Source organism: Lemur catta, chromosome 11, assembly GCF_020740605.2.
Source record: "Lemur catta isolate mLemCat1 chromosome 11, mLemCat1.pri, whole genome shotgun sequence".
NCBI lineage: Eukaryota > Metazoa > Chordata > Mammalia > Primates > Lemuridae > Lemur > Lemur catta.
This window is the reverse complement of record NC_059138.1, coordinates 58,997,187-59,021,510: the sequence shown is the minus strand read 5'-3', so window position 1 is coordinate 59,021,510 and position 24,324 is coordinate 58,997,187.

The window sequence follows — 24,324 nt, the reverse complement described above, 5'->3', positions numbered from 1 at the left end:
GCTACCACCAACACAATCAATTTTATCAGGAATTAAAATGGGAAAGAAATGATTAAGAGAGAAAAAAAGGAAATGTGAAAGGAAAAGAGAACAAAAAAAAAAGGTTCATATGATGTATTGTTTGCAGGGGGTGCCATCAACAATTACCTCAAAAAGTATTTAATACGAATCATACCATAGCCTGGCCACCATGAAGGATGAGAGATTAGATTGGGCTTTAGAAGAATGAGGCATGGAAATAACCCTTCTAATAAAATCTATCAATTGTGTCAAATCTGCCCATTCTTAATGTCTAGGCTTAGAAGATTCCTAAGAGGAGGAGAAAAAGTTAAGTTTTTTTTTTTTTTTTTTGAGACAGAGTTTTGCCCGGGCTAGAGTGAGTACTGTGGCATCAGCCTAGCTCGCAGCAACCTCAAACTCCTGGGCTTAAGCAATCCTACTGCCTCAGCCTCCCGAGTAGCTGGGACTACAGGCATGTGCCACCATGCCCGGCTAATTTTTTCTATATATATTTTTAGTTGGCCAGATAATTTCTTTCTATTTTTAGTAGAGACAGGTTCTCACTCTTGCTCAGGCTGGTCTCGAACTCCTGACCTCGAGCGATCCACCCGCCTCGGCTTCCCAGAGTGCTAGGATTTACAGACATGAGCCACCGCGTCCGGCCTGTTAAGTTTTTTTATTGTAAAATGTACTTTTTAAATTTTTGTTTCAGTGCATTGGGAATTAAAGTTACATACAAAACAAGTTTGCTGAAATGTATTTACTCCACATCAAACACACCATACCAAAAATTAAAAATTAAAATCTGACTCTCTGGAGAACATATAGATCATGTCTGGTGGGCTCCATTCAAATGCAGTAATAGAACACTGTTAAAACAATCTTCCTAAACCTACAATGTTGAATAATCTAATCCAAGAGAATTATTAGCTCACATTATTTCTTTTGTTTGTGGTTTAGTCAAACCCACTCTCATGGATTTTTTTTGCAACAACCTTAGTAGCCTGGGTTTCTACTGGGTCCAGCCTAAGTGTCTAAAAGTTTATGGGAACATGCTAACGACTGTTAGGAGGTCAAAGTCTGTCGTTTGAGTGATGATCAGAAGAATTTCGATGTCAGTTTTTCTGTGTTTACAAGTGAAGACTGAGCAAGTCTCTGTGATGTGTCTGAAGACATCATGGTAACCATTTGCTATGTTAACTGTACACCATTTATGAATGCTGCCTCTCAAGGACCTAGTCCATCCTCCAAACACATTTACGTATGCCCAATACAACTCCCAAGCACTTACCCCCAAGATAAATGAGAACCTATGTCTACAAAAGACCTGTATAGCAATATTGGTAGAACTTTATTCTTTACAGGCAAAAAAAAGGGGGGGGGAATCATTTCAGAGGCTTTCAACAAAAAAAATAATCTTAGTTATTATTTATAATGTAATTCTACTCAGCAATAAAAAATAAGCAATTAATACATAAAACAGCATGGACCAAGATAAGATCTTAGCCATTATGTTGAAGGAAATTAGCTACAAAAGAGTGCACAACCCGTAATTCTATTTATATTAAGTTAAAAGTTAGGCACAACTATTCTTTCTCAAAGGAAGATCTAATAAGAAAAAAATAGGCACAATTGATCTACATTGTAAAAATTTATTTATTTTTTTTTTTGTAGCAATGGAATGTCACTATGTTGCCCAGGCTGATCTTGAACTTCTGGCCTCAAACAATCTTTCTGCATTGGCCTCCCAAAATGCTGGCATTATAGGTGTGAGCCACCATGCCCAGCCTATGTTATAACAATTTAAAACAGTGATTGCCTCTGAGGAGTATGAGGTGGGGATTGATTGATGATAAGAAACTTTCTGGGGTGATGGAATGTTCTGATCTTGATAGAGATGTAGATTACAGAGAGGTAGGCATTTGTCAAAACTCATCAAGCTATTCACTTAAGATCTATTCATTAAATTGTAGTAAATTACACCTCAATAAAATAGCAAAATAATTAAAAATAGTGTGACTATACTAAGTGTTAACGACAAAGTGGAACTACCAGAAATCTCACACACTGTTGAAGAGAGTGTAAATTGGTACACCAGAATGAAAACATGTTTTTCAGTTAAACAGACAAAAATTTCATTGCTAGGCATATGTACCCTAAAAGAAAAAATATATATACATGTAAATATATATATACACACAGACACATACCAGAAAGTATATAATGAATGTTATAGTAACATGATTAAAATTATGTAAAAAGTACAATGGAACCAATTGTCTATAAACTATTGTATAAACAAATTACTATTAATATGTTTTTATACAATAGGAATATTCATAGCATCATATAATCTATAGCAAAAACATGATAAATTTTATAAATATAATGTTCATTGAAAAAGCATTGTACAAAATCATACGTTTCCTCTTATCCTAATTACATAAAAAGCAGACAAAACTAATATAAATATGAACACATATATATGTAGTCTGTCTGCTTAAGGATAAACATATAATAAATGCAAGAAAACACTACGATAATTCAAGATAATGATTAATTCTATGGAGGAGAGTGGTTTGTGAACAGGAAAAGATACAGGGAGCTTCAGGCTTGTTCATGTAATCGCAGTGTCTTGATGAATGGGTGAGCAAAATGTGCTATACCCATGTAATGGAATATTATTGGTCAAAAAAAAGGATTGAAGTACTCATACATGCGACAACATGGATGACTCTCAAGAACATTATGCAAGTCAGAAAAAAAACAACAGAATTTATGACCCCACTTGTATGAAATATTCAGAATAGGCAAATCTACAGAGATAGTAAATTAGTCGCTGCTTAGCCCTGGGATAAAGAAGGGGAGAGTTACTGCTAATGAGTACAAGGTTTCTTTTTGGGATTATCAAAATGTTCTAAAATTACACTATAGTGATGGTTGGACAAATGTTTAGTAAATACACTAAAAAATCATTGAATATTATACTTTTGCCCCATGAAATTTATGGCATTTATATCATAATCAATAAAACTATTAAAATGCAATAACTTTCATTTTGAACTCATTTCTTTACTACTTCTCTATAGAAGCCCATTAGGTCTTGCAGTCTCATGGTTCACCACACATGAAATCTAACTATTCAACTATTGCAAGCCATGGGATCCCAGAGCCTTATAGGTTACTCTTTGGTTGGATTATGGCCAGATATACAATTCCAGATTATTCTGATCCCCTGAGCCTATAATTCATTTTTGGTACATATTTCTATTTCAGGGTCTTCAATTTCTAAGAACAGAAATCAAATCTTGCTAATTTTCAGAGGCAAAGAACTATAATAATAAAAAGCTATTTGGTAGCTCACAGAATCTCTAGAAAGGCTGTCAAACCAGGTTTAGAGCTATATGGACAGAAAAAAATTGCCCCAAATCCTACCACACAATAGGTCTGCTCAGGTGCCATGTCCACAGATGCAGAGCTTCAGGTGGTGCCTGACGATGCACGGAGGATGCTCTGTGCTATCCATGAACCACAGCCTCTGCTGCCCAAGGAACTCAGTCCTCCTGCTACCTCCATTTCCGTCGGAGAGTTCCTCATAATCCCTGAGACTCATAGGCAGGTAACATCTGATAGGAAGAGCATTTTCCTGAGCCTGCCTGCAAGACACTCTGGCAAAGTCAATACTTGGCATTTTTAAAACCTACAAATTGAGAGAATTCCCAAAATATTCATAGAGCATTCAGATGCCAGACAGGCCAAAAAGTATCCCAAATGTTCATGATAATCAAAGTAGTGATTTGTGATGGGCTTAAAACATGATATGAAGCACTTAATATTATTAAAATTATCCTATATGCTTGCACATTATAACAAAGTACTCCTTCCTTATAACAAGATATTATTTCAGTAGTTATACTAAGTACAGAGGCTAAAGCTCTTAGTTTGTAAACACTGATAAGCTTTTATATGTGAAGAAGTTCAGCATTCAAAGAATTAATTGATAAATATCACATATTATATAAATAGTTAATGTTAGTTGCAATAAGAAAAGATACATATGTGTGTATATATATTGTTTGCATGTATTACTGTAACTTCTCTTTTTAAGAATAAAATAAGAAAATTTTTTTTACTATTTTTGTGTTTTCAGTGTAAGGGAAATATTTCTCACCCTTTTAAGTACCACACTTGGCTGTGCAAAAAAATTTTTACCAGCTCATATGGGTGCTAATTATAGCCAATTACACTCCAATTTTTCTGCCTCGGCACCACTCTGCCTCTAAAAACCCATATTGCCTTCGAAAATGAAGAATTTATTGCTCATAATACAGCCTATTAGGATGTTTCTGATTTCATGAATCCTTTATTGAGAAATAATTTTGATACATAGCTTCAGGGGACAATGCCAAAACCAATTCTAAGCATTTTCTTGCAAGAGTTGTAGTTTAAGAATTTATATTATTGATAAGCATACACACTATTTGTTTTAGGAACTAGTTAGTTCACATTTCATTCACTTCTCTATTATAAATGATACACATAGGAGAAGAAATGAGATGTTTCTAAATTATATTCCCAATAATTTGGCAAAAACTCTTCAACTTAGCATATAGAATTTTTTTTTTTTTTTTTTTTTTTTTTTTTTTTTTTTTTTACCATCTGACTCCCACCACCTCATCTCTCAAATCTAAGGCCAAAACTGTCAGGTCATTTTACAGAATATTTCCCACTTCTTTAGACACTTAAACATTTTAGATAAACAATTTAAAACAGTTTAGGTTATTTATACCTTCTTCAGGGCATGATGAATCCATGTGATTAGAAACATCCACACATACAGGCCTAGGCAGTGAGAAAAGTGTCTTTATGAATTAGATGACAAAAGAGGCCATAGCAGTGTTATGTCCTCATCTTCACAGTTGGGCTTTCCAAAGGACACTGTTCACACTTAAAATCACCACTATTTGGAGTATTTACTTGTTGATTCTGTCATCTTTCATTCCTCAAACTTGTCTACATTTAGACACCAGAGTCAAATCAAATTTCTTCTTGGTAACTCTCTAGACTAGAAAACCTAATACATTGTCATACAGTCAATGAGCATGAACTCAGCTCTCGGCTGATAATAAACACTGAGCAAAAGTATAGGCACTCTTTTCCAGATCAAAAAAGATTTCTGACTGTCTAGAAAGTTATTGCCCAAATCATATAACATGTGGTATATGTATACCATGGAGTACTACTCAGCTATAAGAAACAATGGTGATATAGCACCTTTGTATTTTGCTGGATAGAGCTGGAATCCATTCTACTAAGTGAAGTATCCCAAGAATGGAAAAATAAGCACCACATGTACTCACCATCAAATTGGTTTCACTGATCATCACCTAAGAGCACATTTAGGAATAACATTAATCGGGTGTCTGGCAGATGTAGAGGGGAGGGGGTGGGTGTATACATACATAATGAGTGCGAGTCACACCGTCTAGGGGATGGACACGCTTGAAGCTCGGGGGTTGGGGGGGGCAAGGGCAATATACATAGCCTAAACTTTTGTACCCCCATAATATGCTGAAATTTAAAAAAACTAATAAAAAAAACAAAACTTATTTCAATCCATCATGCATTATCAGTTTCTTCCACTAGTATTAAAGTAACTATAAGCATACTAGCTTTTTGCATATGTTCTCTTTTGACAGATTTCATAAAAATGTTAATATATACACAGGTAGAAAGGATAGTTCAATAAACCTTCATATATCTACTTATGCCTCTATTCAATTTCACAATTATCAATATATTGTCATGCTTGCTTCATCCATACCATTTGTTATGTCTCTGTCTTTGTCTTTGTCTCTCTGTCACTCTCTCACTGAATTATTTTAAAGCATATACTAGAAATCTGAAAAACATTTGGAATTTTTTACATATCCAAAATAACATCATTCTACCTAACAATATTTATAACAATTCTTTGGAGTTATCTAATGCCAAATGTATATGAAAAGTTCTCATCTATTAATAATTTATTTTATATAAGAAACAAACAGGTCTATAAGTAGCATACGGTTGATTTGTTTGTTTGTTTGTTTGTTTGTTTGTTTGTTTGTTTTTTGAGAAAGAGTCTGGCTCTGTTGCCCGGGCTAGAGTGCCGTGGCATCAGCCTAGCTCACGGCAACCTCAAACTCCTGGGCTTAAGCGATTCTCCTGCCTCAGCCTCCTGAGTAGCATGGATTACAGGCATGTGCCACCATGCCAGGCTAATTTTTTCTATATGTGTATTTTTAGTTGTCCAGCAATTTCTTTCAATTTTTTTAGTAGAGACAGGGTCTCGCTCTTCCTCAGGGTGGTCTCGAATTCCTGACCTTGAGCGATCCTCCCACCTCAGCCTCTCAGAGTGCTAGGATTACAAGGGTGAGCCACCTCGCCCGGCTGGTTGATTTGTTTCTTAAACAGATTGTATTTTTTGTCAAGAACTTTATATTTTACTGTAATTGTTTATTTTCTTGACTTATCTCCTTACTGATTTTTTTCTTACTGTTCATATTTATAGATACAGAAAATAACACAGGGAGCATATAGCATAGGCTCAATACATTTTTGATGAATATATTGATAGCTGGGAGAACAAATGAGTATTAAGGCCAAGCTTAATATTAAGCCCTAACATTATTTTAGTTTATTATGAATCTCTGAATCACAATGTTCTCATTCTCTTGACAGATAAAATGCAGAATTGGCACACATACATCAAAAAAAAGTACACTCTTTTATCATGTCTTTTACTCCTTGAAGATATATCAGCTCAGTCATTGTTCCTCATTTTGCTTAGTTGTACCAACATTTATCTTTCACCCTTACTCTCCCTCTCTCTCCCGCCCTGCTTTTCTCCTTCTCTCTGTCTCCCACTCCTTCTGAGCTTTCCTAGAAATGGAAGTTAGCATTAGGCCTCTTGATATTCAGGGCTTTTTGTTTTGTTTCGTTTTACAAGGATACGTCATATTCATGCTCTCTACTTCCTATTGCATTGCATCAGAAGGCACATGATACTTGAATTCCTTACTTTTGAAACACTAATGTTAATCACTTAAACAGGTCATGACAGCCTGATCTCTACTGTAGGCTTCCTCATCAACTTTTCATCTTTTTATATTAAACTTATTGTTGCCTGAATCTGTTATTTTATTGTTAAATGGCAATTCATCTAAATATGTTATTTTCCCCCACATTTCTTAGAATAAATTCTTCCATTTTATTTTAATCTTTTTTTTAATTAATTAGCAGGGTCAGCTTTATGGGCATTCAACCTACACAGTCACACAGGTCCCACATTCTGGAAGGCCCCATGCTTGGTTTAATTCTCTGAAGTTGCCATCTTGCAATTCTTAATAATTATTGAACAAAGGGCCCTATATTTTCATTTTGCACTGGATTCCTCAAATTATCTAGCTGATAGTGTCAACTAGGGCTATTTGGCTATATTCATAGAGAAATGGAAAAATACATGATTAATTTTTCCTTTTAGTTACCAATTTTCAGAGAAAGGACTTGGAGCTCTGGTTACATTCAACGGTAACCAAACAGATGTTTTTGCCTTTCCATTTCTTAAGGATTGTAATCAAACTCATTGGTTTTTACATATGAATAGTCTGAAAAGCAATCACATTTATTATTCTTTCTGATGATCAAATTGTCCCACCACTGGCCCATGAGACACCATTTATGTTGGTTTTTATGTCCTTTTGGCAGATGCCTATTAGGTTTAGGGAGCTTTCTTACTTTCTGGTGGTAACAAAATTTCCCAGGTTTATCTCACATGTTTCTTACCCCAGAATCTATTTTATTATTTCACGAAAAAATGATGCTTTTTTTTTTTCCTAAGGAGAATTTAAGCATTTTAATGGAAAATCATATTTAAAGATTATAATCTTGGAACTCAGTGAGCATATTACTATTAGATTGTCAATGTTTCTAATGGGCTAGGAAATATCTATATTTGTGTATGTATTTGCATATATGTATATCTATATTTACAATTTATTGTTATTTTGAATATTTAAATATTTTACATTTTGAAATGTCTTCAAAATGTAAGTGTCAAGTGAAAAAGTTCTTTCCTAGAAATTCAGACTAGAATGATCCCATTAAATGCTTTTAAATAGGAAAAATCAGCTGTTTATCACTTCCTTCCTTCATTTGGTGTGGTATTGTAATCTGCAAGAGTAGCAAATTCATATGGTCATATTCTTGCCCTCTCTGTTTATTTAAAGAATACAACAACATCTGAATGGGTGATTTTAACTTGCTTATAAGCCACAGTTTATGGAGATGAATCTGTTCTTTTAAGCTGCTTTGGTTTTGAATGCATTCTGAGGAAAGAAAAGCTAAGAGTTTATGCTGTAAATAAAGTAGGCTACCAGTACACCAGAGCAGATCACTGTGTTCTATAACTATATGTTATTTCCTCTTGAGATTACCATTAGGGACTGAGCCCATCTCACTTCAAACACATAAATAATTCCTACAATTTATCAAAACTATTTTGGAGCTCAATTTAAAATCAATATTTTCTAACCCCCCCAAATAAAATATAAAACAAACCCAGAAGAAAACAGAAGATAAATTTCCACAAGTTATAAGCAGAAATTTAAATAAATTTTGATAGTTTTTAAATGGTAGATTATAGTCACATGTAGATATTCAGCTTACTGAAAATTTTTTTTCTATTTCATCTTAATAAAAATTTGGAAATTGACAAAAACCAATATTTCCAGGAAGCCAGTATTATACATCATGGCAAAAGAAAAATAAAAAAATCTAGGTGGTTATTTTTAAAATCAATTTTATGTCTTTTTCCCCATAGAGTCACAACGTTGTTTCTTGATATTGTTTTCTACAAATAAATTTTTCTCTCCATGCTACTCAGTCATTGTATTTACTTTGCCCTATTCTTGCCCATTTAATTATCATAATGTGCTTTGAACTCTAAAATTTATCTTTTCTTGAGTTAAAGAAAAAAAAATGAAGGAGCAAAAATTTAGATGAATCAATTGACCATGTTGTACTAACGTAGGTTATTTTTCTGAATTTAAATACACATTCCTTGCTTCTTCCATTATGTACCATACATGTAACCAAAGTGTACCATACATGTAACCAAAGTGTAAATTATCATGCTCTCACAGTAAGTTATATATGAAACAATTCTTTAAACTGGGTAAAATATTGAATTACTCTGACCATTAGAAGAGAAATACTGTGTGACGATGCAGGAAGAATTTGACTTGGATATTGGAACTTATGAATCCCATTCTCAGCCATATTTCTAATAATCTATGTCATTTATGAATGGGATGCAAATAAATATAAATGAAGTACAAAACTTCCCTGAGTCACAGTATCCTCAGAAGTAAAATGAAGGAAACAAGATTTGAAAAAATATAAATTACATAATAATTAAATCACATATACCACAAACTTCCCTAGAAAATATTTGACTTAGAAACAATTGCATTGGTGGTACGAAACATTTTTTAAAGCAAAGATGACTAACTTGTGCCAAGTTGTACTTTAGTACAAATCCAGTTTGTGAGACTAAATAACCCTATTACTATTTCTATAGAATGTGTCATATCTTTCATAGGACAGAAGACTTATTCTTAGGAGACATGACTCTGTCATTCCTGGACCCTTTTATTTATAAAATAGTAAGTTTGTATAATGGTGTTTTGCTAACTTTGGTATTTTTTGGATTTTTTTCCAGTTTTAATTAATAGTATTTAATACCTGAGTTCTCTTCATACTGGTTTTGAAAGGCTGTCTTAGTTTGGGTTCCTTAGATGCTAACCATTATACAAGTACTAGTAATGTAGCAGAGAAAATAAGACAGAGAAGACAGAAGGCCAATAAAATATTAATTAAGTATATTGAACAACTAGGTTCAATTTTATGAGGAAACCTCTGAGAACTACAAAGGAACACTTCAGAATTGTCCCACTGAGATTGGGGAAACAGGGGTACTTACCCACCTTTCCCTTCCCTTATTAGTTGAGAGAACTTCTAGCCAGACTTTTATCCAGGAAACAAAAAAGAGAGAGATAAAACACTATTAATATGAGAAATGAGAGAGGAGATATCATTATATATCCTACACATAGTAAAAATATTATACGAAAATATTATGTACAACTTTATGCAAATAAATTTGATAGCTTAGATCAAATAGCAAATTCCTTGAAAGATACAAACTACCAAAGCTCACTTAACTGAAAATAAGTAGTTGATCACCTCAAATGTTCAGTGGTCAGTGTGGAGGTGAGAGAAGAGTAAGAATATTTAGTAAGAGAGGAAGAGAAGGATATGAAAAAGAAATAGAAAGTCTTCAAAGATACAGTATCATAAAAGCCAAAAGAAAAGAAAATTTCACATGACAAGATATTGCGAAATGTTTACTGATAGCATTTGGTAAATCATGGCTGATCTACAGGAGAATGGTTTCAGTACAATAAAAGGAATAGATACTAAATTACTACAGCTTAAAGAATAGGTGAATAGTCACACAGTTGAAGAAACAGTAGGTAAAGTACAATTTTAAGAAGCATATTTATTCATTGAAATTTAGAAAAAGGGAAAACAAGGTCAAGGAAGTATTTTCCATTCATTCAACATCATTTGGAAATATCTCTGTTGTGTTTATTATGTATGTATGTGGAAATTGTATTTACCCAACCAAAACTGAGATATGTTTTCTGAAAATTAGTATTATGAGACAGTTATTATGAGTAAATACATACATCAAGAATTAGTTCAGGAGATGCATTTTTAGAGCGAATGTTGGAATTTCTGCAATAGTCTGGAAATAATATGGGAATAATAAGATCATTTTTGGAATATAAACTGTCCTATAAAACCAAAATGCATAATCACTGTGACTGCAAACAGAGTGAAAGAAAAAAAGAAAGACAGAAAGAAAGAAAGAAAGAAAGAAAGAAAGAAAGAAAGAAAGAAAGAAAGAAAGAAAGAAAGAAAGAGAAAGAAAGAAAGAAAGAGAAAGAAAGAAAGAGAGAGAGGAGAAGAAAGAAAATGAAACAGAGAGTAGAACAGCAGAACAGTGGTTACCAGGAACAGGAAGGGCGATAAAAATGGAAAGAAGTAGCAAAAAGGGTACACATTTGCAGATAGGTAGTAAAAATAAGTCTAGAGATGGAATGTATAGCATGAGGGTTATAATTGACAACATTGTATTGTATAGTAAAAATTTGCTAAATTTGCTAGAATTTAGGTGCTCTTATTTAAAAAATAAATAAATAATAGATAACTATGGAAGGTGATGGATATGCTAATTTGACTGTAGTAATCTCTTCACTATGTATATGTATATCAGAACATCATGTTGTATGCCTTAAATATACACAATAAAATGAATTTATAAAAGATCAAGTTAAGCAATGTTGAAGTATTGAAAATTATCTTACCAGTTCAGAGTTTGTATGTAAACTCTTGTCCATGAAGTTATCTGTAGATATAGATGCCTAACTTGTAGACCTCCCAACACTAGAGTGTGGCAATAGAATGCAAGAGGGAGGAAACGAAATACTCTACCTCAGTTTCCCCTCACATTCCACTAACAGGAACTTAGTCTATTAGTTACATCTAGCTGAAAATGATACTGGAAAAGTTGTCTTTATTTTTTGGTGAAAAGGCATCCAGCTAAAAATCAAGGTTCTCTCCCTATGAAAATGAATAGGAGAAAACATTGGAAGTGCAACTTCCTGTTTCTGCCACAGTCTACCCTTTGAATATCTAAATATCCAAGTTCATGCTTTTTTACAAAAAGAGAACACACTCATCCCCCTTACACACAACTTACCAAGGAGATTACCACCCAAACCTGTCAGAGACTACACCTACCTTGAGGTTCAGGGTGATGTGAAGGCCTCTCCATCAGGTGGAGATGTGGCTCTCATGGCCCAGAAAATTATAAAATAAGAGTAATCTGTCTGTCCCCATTATGTGTAGACACAGTAACACAAGAGGAAAAAGATAAGCAGAATAAAAATTCACATCCAGAAAGAGAAAAGTGACAAATACAGAAATAACTGATCAACAATGAAGATGAACTCTCCTATTGGATGGTGACTAACAAGAGTTCCTGTTCTGAAAATAGAACAAGTTCTTTGATGAGCTGATCTGACAGTCCCTGGTTTAGCTCTTTAGAAGGAATGGGATCCCCATCCATTTTTTTATGTGTAACCCTTGATTTTAACTTCTGGGGCATTTTCCCATGTCTTTGACCCCACAGTGGATATAGAAGAAGTTGACTCTTGAGAGTATAGCCCTCGTGGACCTACACATTTCTCTCTGATTGATTCATATTGTAGCAAATTGGAGGCCAAGGTGGAGTCTTAAGGGTCAAATTGTCATAGGCTTTTACAGGCCAAGCTTGTGATTTCTTCAAAGGCTGCTTGCAAGATCTTTTTTCTCCCTTAGATCCACATGCAGGCACCAACAGGCAAAGGTCTCATCCAGAAATATTTCAGCCTGAAGATTATTTCCTTACTTACTGGTCTCTATGCTCTAGTCATTTTCCTCTCAAGTAAATGATGGTACCATAGGAAACAGTAACTTTGATTGAAAAAGCAGCACCTTAATTTTTTTTTTTTTTTCAATTGCCTGGTTCTCATGGACGGCAGATAATCTTAGGAAGAGATGCTTGAAAAGGTTTGGGTAAAAGGCTTATCTTCTTTTACAGCTGTCATTTTACTCACAACTGTATTAATTTCAGGACTCCACGTAGTTGGTTTTGTGTCAATGCTGTCAGTGTACTAGTTTCAAATTACCAGGTTCTAAATTAGATGCATCAAGTTCAGGAAGTGCTTGAATTTATATTAATTGATTTCTACATACTTCACTTAAATATTTTCTAACAGCATTAGCCAGACAGAGATAAATTTGGTATATTGGAATAAACATACATGCATTCTATGTAGGCTATTTTTCTAATATAACAGGAATTTAAGCGTATGAAGTGTCATTTTCAAATAAGTGATTTGACTCACACATTTTACACAGTCACAAACTAACTAGTTTCAAACTAAGACCTTCTCATTCCATAGTCAGTGCTGTTTCTACCATAATGCAACATTTCACAATTTTTGCATAAACAGCATCATCTTGAACTTGATGTGTTTTGAAACTTTAATTGTATAATGTATGGTTCCCAAACTATTTGGCCATAAATTTCTGTATTCTGATTTCTTTCTCAGGTATATAGTAATTTTGATTCCCTAGAATTAAATATATTTTAGTAAGAGAAATTATTAAAGGTTAAGAACTATATTTTTATTATAAATTTTTATTGCACTATAATGAAAAATGAAAAAGAAGATTAAAAACTGATTTGAAAATTAATCCTTAAATCTCTTCTTCAAGTGATTTTGGTTTTCAATTAATAAAATGAGATTTTAAGATTTCATATTATATGCAATGAGATTTATGCTATTGTCATTGTTGTTGTTGCAAATAACCAGGGTTTAGTCTACTTTAAAAATAAAAATAATCCTTGAATCTCATTTTAGTAAGAGATTTTATCAGTAGGAAAGAGAAAGCATTAATCTGCATGCAACTTACATGTAGTCACACTGGCTTGCCCTTGGAAACAATAATATTTAGGTCTAAGCTAGGAAAAAAAATTGAATAGTCAAAAATAAAAGAAAATCTGCAAAGTCAGGAATGAAGTTCTAAGGAATACTGATATTTTGGCAAAATGATTACCCTGTGTGCACAGTTCACCACCTCACTTAATTATTTCTGAAATAACCTTATGCCAGATGCCAAATTGGATCTTTTTAAAAACTATTTGAGGAAAATATTGAGTTCAAGTTTAAAACATGAAGCAAACAAAAATGTCTGCACAGCAGTTCTTTTAGAAGTTATTTATGAGGACCTTCCTCTTTCCAGGGAGTTAAAACATCATTAACCTCTATAATACATAATAGTCGTAAATAACTATTTTGAAACTTTATTTGTTGGAGATTTATTGATCATCTCCCTCGAGGATTAACACTGTACTAAGACCAAGGGTTACATAATCAGAGAAGAGTTTATGATATAAGCCTACTTTCAGGGGAGGAGGGGTTGAGTAAATTCACACCTAATGGGTACAATGCACACTATCTGGGTGATGGGCACAATTATAACTGTGACTCAAACTATACAAAAGCAATGTATGTAACCAAAGGTTTGTATCCTTATAATACTCTGACATTAAATTAAATTAAAAAGAAAGAGAAAAGTATGGATACAAGTCTTAAAGCAATCAGGAGCTCGATGCAATTCAGGAGCTTTCTAAGAGCAGTGAGAGTTGCAAATTGGTATAATAAAAAGGAAAGCTCCGTGAGCTAAGGGTAGTGAGATAGGCTTGGGCTAGATTGAGCCAGACAATGTACGTTAGAATCAGATAGACTAATCTTTCTAAAACAGAAATTTATATATATCTTTTGTCTGTTTTAAATCATTCAACAGTTTCTCATTTTCTTTAGAAACCCATAATATGACATGCAGGAGTCTTCCTTCCTACTTACAAGTCCAGATTCTTCTTTTACCTTGTTCCTTGTAGATCCAAAATTTCAGGTATACTGAACTGCTTGCAGTTCTCCTACTGTGCCAGGCTTTTTTCCAATTTAATTTTTTGATGTATTGCCCTTTCTTTGCCTTTACACTTGGCTAATATCCTTATTTTAGAACTTAGCTCCACTGCCAAATATTCCTGTAAGATTTTTTTACCACTCCCCACTGCAGTTAGGTTAAATGGACTTCTTTGCTTCTCAGTACTCATGTGACTGTCTCTATTATATTAATCATCACATAATTTTATACTTTGCCTCTCTCTGCAAACTACCTCTGCCTCCCACAACTACACTACGAACCGTTGGCGAGGGAAAGAAATGTACCCTAATTGTCTTTGTTTTCCCAAGACCTCTCACCATACCTGACATACCGAAGCTATTCCAATTAGTGACTTAGTTCTTAGATGGAGGCATAGATAAAAGAAAAGGAGTGGCTTTACAAAGGGAGAAGGAAGGAAAGGTTGCCACCACTTTTACATCAAATTCTCTGTTCTACAAGCAAAATCTTTTGCCTGATATTTATATCCTGAGGGGAAACCTATACAGCAGGTCCTTGAATAATGCCATTTTACTCAAGTTTGCTTTGTCACAATGTTGGTGTCCATTGCTGGTGAGGCCACTGTTGTGTGGAATTTGCACCTCTTCCCCTCACCTGCCTAAGTCCTCTCTGGGGACTCCAGTATCTTCCCATATCCCAAAGAAGTGCACATCGGGTGAATCGGGTGTGTACCTGGTCCCCATCTGAGTGAGTGTGAGTGTGTGTGTGAGTATGCCCTGCAAAATAAACGATGTCCTGTTCAGTGTTGTTTCCCATCTCGCTCTTGGATAGGCTCTGACCACCTGCAAACTTGAACTGCAATAACTCGGCAAATAATTATCTTACTTGTTTTTATTAATCTTCCTTAAATGTATATATAGTTCACATTTATTTCAAAGTTTAATATTAGAAGTGCTTTGGTATTTATTCAGAAGTTTGGCAACATTTTTGTGACCAGAAATATGCCATTAAGAACTTAACTCTTGCTTATATCAATTAGCCTATGGTAAAATTGGTTTCATTATATATCATTTCCCTTAAAGTAATAGTTTTCAACAACCTTTCAATGACCTTAAGTGAGTGTTTAATGTATTTCTAGCTTCCCTGCTGTCCTCTGAGTGAAGTTCAGAGTTGAAATTATCATTTCATATCCAATGTAGTAGCACTGACAAAATGCCAATTATGTAATTTAATAATTATTGGGTAATGGAATTGACTGGGTCACAGGTGATAGTAGATAGAGGGGATATCCCAGGGCCAAGAAAGAAGAATCTAGAAGTCTGTGCTTATTTTCTTCTGTTGCCTTAACAAATGACCATAAATATAACGACTAGAGCCATATAAAGGTATTATATTACAAAGTCCAAAGTGGATCTAACTAGGCTAAAATCATGGTGTCAGTGGAGCTCCATTCCTTCTAAGGGCTCCCAGGGACTTGTGGCTATAGCAGTCTAACCTTCACTTCATCATCACATTCCCTTCTGGTGATTCTCCTGCTTCCTTCTTTCCCTCATATTTCTCTTGTGATTACATTGAGCCCATACAGATAATCCAGGTTAATATCACCATGCCAAGATTCTTAAATTCTTAAATTTGTCCCATCTGAAAATTCTCTTTTACCACCTTTATCAGTTTTCTTGAGCTGCCATAACAAATGACTATACACTGAGTGGCTTAAAACAAAAGGCATTTATTCTTCCATAGTTCCAGAGGCTAGAAGTCTGACTCATGTTTTTGGCAAGGTCAATTCTTTCTGGAGGTTCTGAGGAGAATCTCCATTCCATGCTTCTCTAATAGCCTGTGAGGGTTCTGCCCGGTCATTCATGCTCCTTGGCTTGTGGAATCTGGCGAACAGTACATGCTCCAATCTCTGGCTCCACTTTGATATAGCCTTTTCCCTCTTTGTATACATATCTTTACATGGTCATCTTCCCTCTGTGTGCATGTCTCTTTTCTCTTTTTATCAAGACATGAACCATTGGATTAGGGCCCGCACTAATTCAGTATGACTTCATATTAACTAATTACGTAAACAGATGAAAGATATCTGCAGCTCATTTCATCTAGAAATGAAGAGCTGAGTAAGGATTCTTCCACCTAGACTGGAAATAACTAGAGTAAAAAGTAACAGCATAATTATATTCTTATAGCAACTGTTGTTGAGTTAATCAAGGTACACACTCCTCATTGCTTACTGTATGTTTGCCCTTAGGCTTCCCATATAGCTCGAAGGACAGTAAACTAATAATTAATTTTATTGAACAGTCAAACTGTATAATAAATGCCTTACTTTTTCCCTCTGCTCTGTATACTTTAGCGGCAGATGATATATTACTTTGTTGTTCTACAAACACCAGACAAATTTTAGAATCTCTAAAGAAGTTACATTCTGAGTGAAGAAATTAAATATGGCTATTTTCAATAGAATCAGAAAAATGTATTTCTTTTTTTAAATATATTTAATTAGTAGCAAATCCTTAAAATAATTTCTTGGGATTCATGTTTTAGGTGAAATCATTTTCTTTTCCTAGAGAAGAGTACAATTGATGTTTATAAGATTAGTGTTCTTGGAATATTTTAATGATTATTATATCTGTGGTAGTTAAGGAACTTAAAAATTTGAGCAGAGGAGGAGCTCGCTCCTACGTGACATTAGGACCTTGTATTAAGGATATAGTCAAGGGAAATGGGAGGCATGAGTGTCTTCCTCCTTATCTCCTGACTACTAACTAGTCCTAAATAGAAAAAGTTTGATCTGTTTCTAAGATTGACAGCAATTTTGATGGCAAGTATTATATTTTTTCGACATGGCATATTATTTTATGCCTATTGTCTCAGCAAAGTCTTAAAACATAATAGACACTCAAAAATATTGAATATATATACTATATCCTGATTTATAATACATGATTATACTGAGATAGGGATGTAAGGTAAACAATTAGAAATGGAATTTGTTATCTGGGTCAAAAAATGTGTGAGAAATGACAAAAGTGAAAAAACTGGGTTGCCAATTTTCTGTGTTTTATGAGAAAAGGGTCACATGGGAAGATATTACTGTTTACTGATCTTGACTATGAAAAGAGAAACACAGAGAAATGAAGCATCTAATTTAGAAGATGAGGACAAAGGCATTGATATGGATCTGATTATGTGTGTGTGTGAGTCATGTAAGTATGTCACATTTACCATGTTTTACTTAAACTCAAAAATGTAATGAATTGATACAGCATTTCTTTAGTTCCTGATTCTATTAAACCAGTTCTCTTTCCAACAATTAGCAAATATTGGTTTGAAAAATTAGAATTCAAATTTTAATTGGTAGATCTAGGAATGTTTTAATGTGTTTCTAAAAACAAGAAAAGAAACTTGTACTTACGTCTGACAACAAATACAGGAGCATAGTCCAAAGAGTAAAGTAACTTCCCCCCTAAATATTGGGTTCTTATCCTGAAAAAGACAAGTAAAGAATGGAATGTAATTTCTAAAATGGATCCTTTACAAAGTCACATTGTGCTGCTTAATGACACATAGTTCCTGATGAGCATTCCAAATTACAAGGTAGTTGCTTAAATAGAATTTAAACCAAGGGCTTCATTGATATGCTTCCCAAAACAAGGGGCTCTTTTAATTAGAAAAGTCTGTGCTGCTTTCTTTCCCGGCAGCATTTGCGGGAGATCCCACCAGAAAGTTCACACAGGCAGCCAAATGCAGAAAACACAGAGATTCTTTGCTTTGTATAGTTGCCTCATGCTCTACACTTTACATATCCATAAACCTTCCAAAGGCCAGGGATCAACGAATGTGTTCCCATCAGATTTTAAATAGTCAAGGCGATGAATTCTTGCTATTTAAAGTGCACAAAATAGAATGCATGTTACTTTATTTTTCCTTTCTATCAACCCATGTTATATGACACAAGATATTGGTTCACTTGATCTCTGTTCACTGCACTTGATGGAGAGTAAAAATAATTAGCAAAAGTACTTTTCATTACCAATTATACCTTCATGAGATTCATTTTTTCTTTCTTCGCCACAAAATTGCTGATGAGTTGCATACATATATATGTGCATGTGTTGTAATCCTCTACACAATTTCCTTTTGTCTGTCCAGAGATCATCCTCATTTGAGCCTTTACAGTTTCTGTAGATTGACAGCTCAATCTTTATTTGATCCAGGTGTCTTTACTTCACATTAGTGTTATTGACATCAAATATTGTTTCTGTAATAGTCTATTATTTTGGTATCAATAATACAGAAATCCTGTGTACCCTTTACCCAGTTTCCTCCAGTGGTAACATCTTGCAAAATTATGGTAGAATATCATAATCAGGATATTGACATGGATACAATCCACCTGTCTTATTGAGATTTTCCCAATTACTTGTACTTATGTGTGTGCCCATGTCTGTATTTAGTTCTGTGCAATGTTATCACATGTATAGATTTACATATTTACCACCATAGTTAATTTTTTAGTTTTTTCTTCTTTGAGACTGGGTCTCCCTCTGTTGCCCAGGCTGGAGTGTTGTGGTACAGTCATAGCTCACTGCAGCCTCCAACTCCTGGGCTCGAGCTATCTTCCTGGTTCAGCTCCTCCTAAGCAGGTAGGACTACAGGCACATACCACCATGCCTAGTTAATTTTTTTTTCTTTTTTGTTGTAGAGACAGGGGTCTTACTATGTTGCCAGGCTGGTCTCAAATCCTGGCCTCAAAGTGATCCTCCTGCCTTGGCCTCCTAAAGTGCTGGGATTGCAGATGTCAGCCACCACACCTGGCAAGATACAGAATTTTCTACCAAAACAAGAGTGGTTTGTTTTTCCCTTTGACAATTACACCCACATCCTCCCTTCTGCACTACACCTCCACATCTATAATTCCTGGCTATCGTATTTATTAATATTTTTACAATCACCTTTTACTTATGGCCAGAAGTACTGATTTTAATACTGTTGCTGATGTAGTTTCATTTTTAAGTAAATTTAATGTAAATTAGCATAAAATATGCACAGATTTAGAAAACATAAAAAACAATGTAGGTATCATGATGATATGGAAAATATATGAAAAAATCAACAAAGCTTAAGATATGTTGCAATTGGTGATAATATGGGCATGGTAGATGAACTAGGCTGAGGAAATTACTTAAAGCAGAGTACATCATGCCCATTCGGGGTTAGAGTAGTGGTTCTCAAACTTTAGTGTGCTTAAGCACTTGTTGGAATCACGTGGAAGCCTTGCTAAACATTGATTGCTAGGCACCATGCCCAGTGTTGCTGACTAAGTCTAGAGTGGGGTCTTAGAATTTCCAATTCTAAAATATTCCCAGGTGATGCTAAGCTGCTAGTCAAGCTTTTAGAACCACTGGAATAGAGGGTAGTGCTTATGTTGAATACTGGGTCTGAGAAGAGCAGTTCAAATGAAGAAAGATGCCTGGAAGAGGACTTGTTATTTTATAAGCAATGTGAAGCCATTGTAGCTTTTACAGCCAAAGACCACATGACTAAAACAGACTTTAGAAAGAATAATCTAGTGATAATTGAGCTAAACAATTTGAGAGCAAAAAAAATGTGGAAATAATGTAGGATGAGTTAGAAAATTGAATACAGTGGGTGAGAAACAGATAAAAGCTCAGAATCCTAATTAAAGGGGAGATAATCCAATATCCAAGTGAAAAGTGTTTACGTGGAATGCAGATTTATACTGACCAATTCCTCCTTTCTTTTAGCCTTTCTATGTCTTCCTAAGGTGTGTTTCACCATTTCCCAAAGAATAATATTTTTAGAAGCAAACACGTCCAAACACATCTTAACCTTGTTAAATTATAATCTTAGCCTATTCCTTATATCTTGTTGATAATGACTACTGAAGGCTCCTAGAGAGTAAGACAACCATGGCTTGTAGTTGCAGTTTGAATTATAAACATTATCTGATTTAGTTGATAATTGAGGGTCTTATTCAAAGCCTTCAATTCCCAAATTTTACATTTGTCACTTGGCTTTTCCTCTTTCTCTGTCATTTTTTTTTAATTTTTTCTTTTTTTCTGATAGATTTGATGTCCAAACAAGTAAAATTATACATAATTCATATAGGCTGTATAAATAACAGTAATATTGAATGTTACAATACTACGCATGTATTTTGGTGGTTATTATTTTATTTCAACATTCATAATATGTAACAAATTCTAAATTATACTATTTCCTACACACATGCCATTAATTTTTAATAAATACAAGCTATCCAAATAAGTAAATCTATAGTGAATCACTAAAAATCCTAACGATTATAAATGTCAATGTCTTTTTTTTTTGCTTCTGAAGTTTTTCTTTTGTACAATTGATACATAATAGTTGTACATATTTTGTTAGTATATGTGATATTTTTATACATGTGTACAATACATATTGATCAAATTAGGGTAACCGGAATATCCTTTACATCAACTATTTATCTTTTATTTGTGTTGAGAACATTCTAATTATTCTAACTATTTTAAAATATACAACAAATTATTGTCAACTATAGTCACCCCATTTACTATTGAACACTAAAAGTTAATCCTTCTAACTGTATTGTATCCATTAACCAGCTTTGCTTCGTCCTTCCTCCTCTCCACCCTTCCGAATCTCTGATAACCACCATTCTATTCTCTACCTCCATGAGATACACTTTTTCAAGCTCTCACATAAGAGAGAACACATGCAATATTTATCTTTTTGTGTCTGGCTTATTTCACTTAATATAATGACCTCCAATTCCAACCACATTGCTGCAAATGACAGGATTTCATTCTTATTTTATCTGTTTTCTATTTTATCTCTCTCTACCAAGGTTGTCAAGTAGACAGGTTGTTCCATCAAAGACAATTATAATTATAAGGGCAAACTAACCTCCGAGGAATAAAAGTTAGAGATGATACTGTTTTGGCTTATATTATAGAGCAATTTTTAAGGAATTCTAAAACACTATGTTTTAAAGAAGTGATGATACATTTTGCTTTCCCTTGTAAATTCAAAGTGCAACACAAGCATTTGATCCTCTTCTGACTAAGCACTTACACATTTCATCTTGTACACGATTTCTGAGAGAACCAAAACACTGATTGGGATACTTGGTTGTGTATGTGATTCAGTCACTGAGCTTACATTCTGACAGAGAAAACCCTAATTTCCTCATGTGATATTTTTCTGAGCAAAAGTAATAAAAGAAATTAAGATTTATAAAAGCTACTTATGTCAGAGACAATAGAAAATGAATATAAATTAGACATTACTCAGCAAGAGCTATACCACAAGTGCAGAAAACACAGGGTACCTCATTATAGAAATAAACTGTACTGTCTGCCTAAGGTAGTAATGGCTCTCTCTATGCTTTCTGTAAAATTCAAACAAATATTCAATTGGAATGTCTTTCAGGAAAATAGTATGTTACTTAGAATTTATTTATATAAATTTGAGAAACATCCCTCAGGGGAAGAAAGACTCAATTTTTCATTGCTGTCTTGATAAAACAAGGCTATCTAAAAGGCTAGGACTATAATGCATAGAAAAACTAATGGAAACTCAAGGAAAAAGTATTGGATTTGGAAGTTGGCAAACCTCACAAGGTTGATGGCAACTATAGATTGCCTTAATCTAATAATCTCAAATTTGATTTTAGGCTTGCAATAAAAGTGGGCTTTGGTTGAGCCATGGGAAAGAAGGGACAACTTCAGATGAGAGGAGAAATATCAGGATAAGCAAACTAAATTCTAGTGTTAACTATGATTCTGCTCAAATTCCATGACAGAAACTATTATCACCGTTACATGATAAACGGAGAGAATGAGAGGGAGTGGCTTCAGGGCTGGCTATTATTACTGCTGTACACATAGGGTATCAAAATACATATGGGCAATTATTTTTATTGATAATCATCATAATTAATATTGGATTATCAAGCAGTGAGCCAAAGGCTTAAAATATTTCTAGCCTCTATCTGTATGATTAGATGACATTTATAAGAGTACAATTCAATTTTATAATACCTACTTCATCACCAACGGGGCCTGCAAGGGTTACCCACATTATTATTCAGTAGATAAGTTTTGTGAAAAAAAAATCCATTCTATTAGTAAACTTTGTAAATTAAAATCTATCTTTCACATCTTTTTGTGGCTGAATCATTTGCAGAGCCTGACTTCATTTTTTCCCCATCTCTACTAGAATATATCTATGTATAAATATTGGATCTCACATTATCATCAAAAAGTATTTTTCATGCCCTCTTTATAAACCAAACAAAACATTTTCAAAGAGGACAAAAACAAGCATTTTTAGTTTTGTTTTCCCTTTTTGGATAAACTAAAACAATTTGATTTAGTGAGCCAGTTTCTGGGGGAGTTTAGTAAATTGTGAAAATAGAGCACATAACCTGAGCTGTGGAGCAAGGTCTAAATATAGATATAAAGACGAGGTTGGGGGAGTTGGAATTTGAATATGTGCTGAATGGGCATGTGGTAAGAGCCCATGCCCTTAAATCATGCGCTGAAAATTTGTAACATTTGAGCTAAAAAAAGGAATACATAGTTTTGGGTAAAACACAACTGATTCATGACACACATCTCACTCAACTAGTGAGAGAGCAAGTTTGAAGTCAAAGTAGAGAATAAACTGTTATCTATAACTTATTCAGTGTACTATGGACATCAGTCAGTAAGTTTTACAGAAGGATAGAAAAGCTTTGGCTAATTACACAAGTCAATTTAATGAAGCTAAACAGCTTCAACTTTTCCAATTGTTAACATTCTAGTGAAAAAAATTCCTAAATTTTGTAAGCCAGATTGATAAGCATGATGGATAGTTTTATGTGTTAACTTGGCTAGGATATAGTACGCAACTGTTCAATCAAACACTTATTCTAGGTATTGCTGTGAAGGTATTTGTAGACGTGACTTACATCTATAGTTGACTTCAAGTAAAGTAGATTATTGATGACAATGTGGGTGGGCCTCATACAATTGGTTGAATGGTCTTAAAAGCAAAACTGAGGTCTCTTGGAGAAAGAACAAATTCTTTTTCTAGAGTACAGTATTGGCTCCTGCCCCAGAGCTTCCAGCCTATAGGTTCTACAGATTTTAAACTTGCTAGCCTCCACAATTGCATAAGCCAATTTCTTGAAATACATTTATATCTCTTTAAATAACTATTTATCTATTACCTATTTATCTATCATCTAGCTAGCTAGCTAGCTATCCCTCCCTTTGGTTATGTTTCTCCTTAGAACCCTGACTCAGAGAATTGGTAATAGAGAAATCATATAATTTATCATTCAGGCTAATACACATTTGAACGTGAAAGGGGCACTATCAATAATCATGCCAATAAACAGGCAAAAACAGACCTTTGCCAGGAAAACCATGTCAAAGGTTTCCCCTAGGTAAAATAAATTTTATTCATTCGGGACTCATAAAGATAATCCAATGGAGAAAAGAGGCTAATTCTTTTGTTTGTTTTTACTTTTGTTTTAAGAGAACCTAGTTAGTTATCGAAAGTATTCTGAACTAAGACAAAGAAACAAAGCACTACATAATTTGGAAAGAAACCACCTATTGTCATTATAGAAAGCGATTTCCTTTCTTTTGACATTTTCTAAAGGTCAAGAGTTTGGAATCC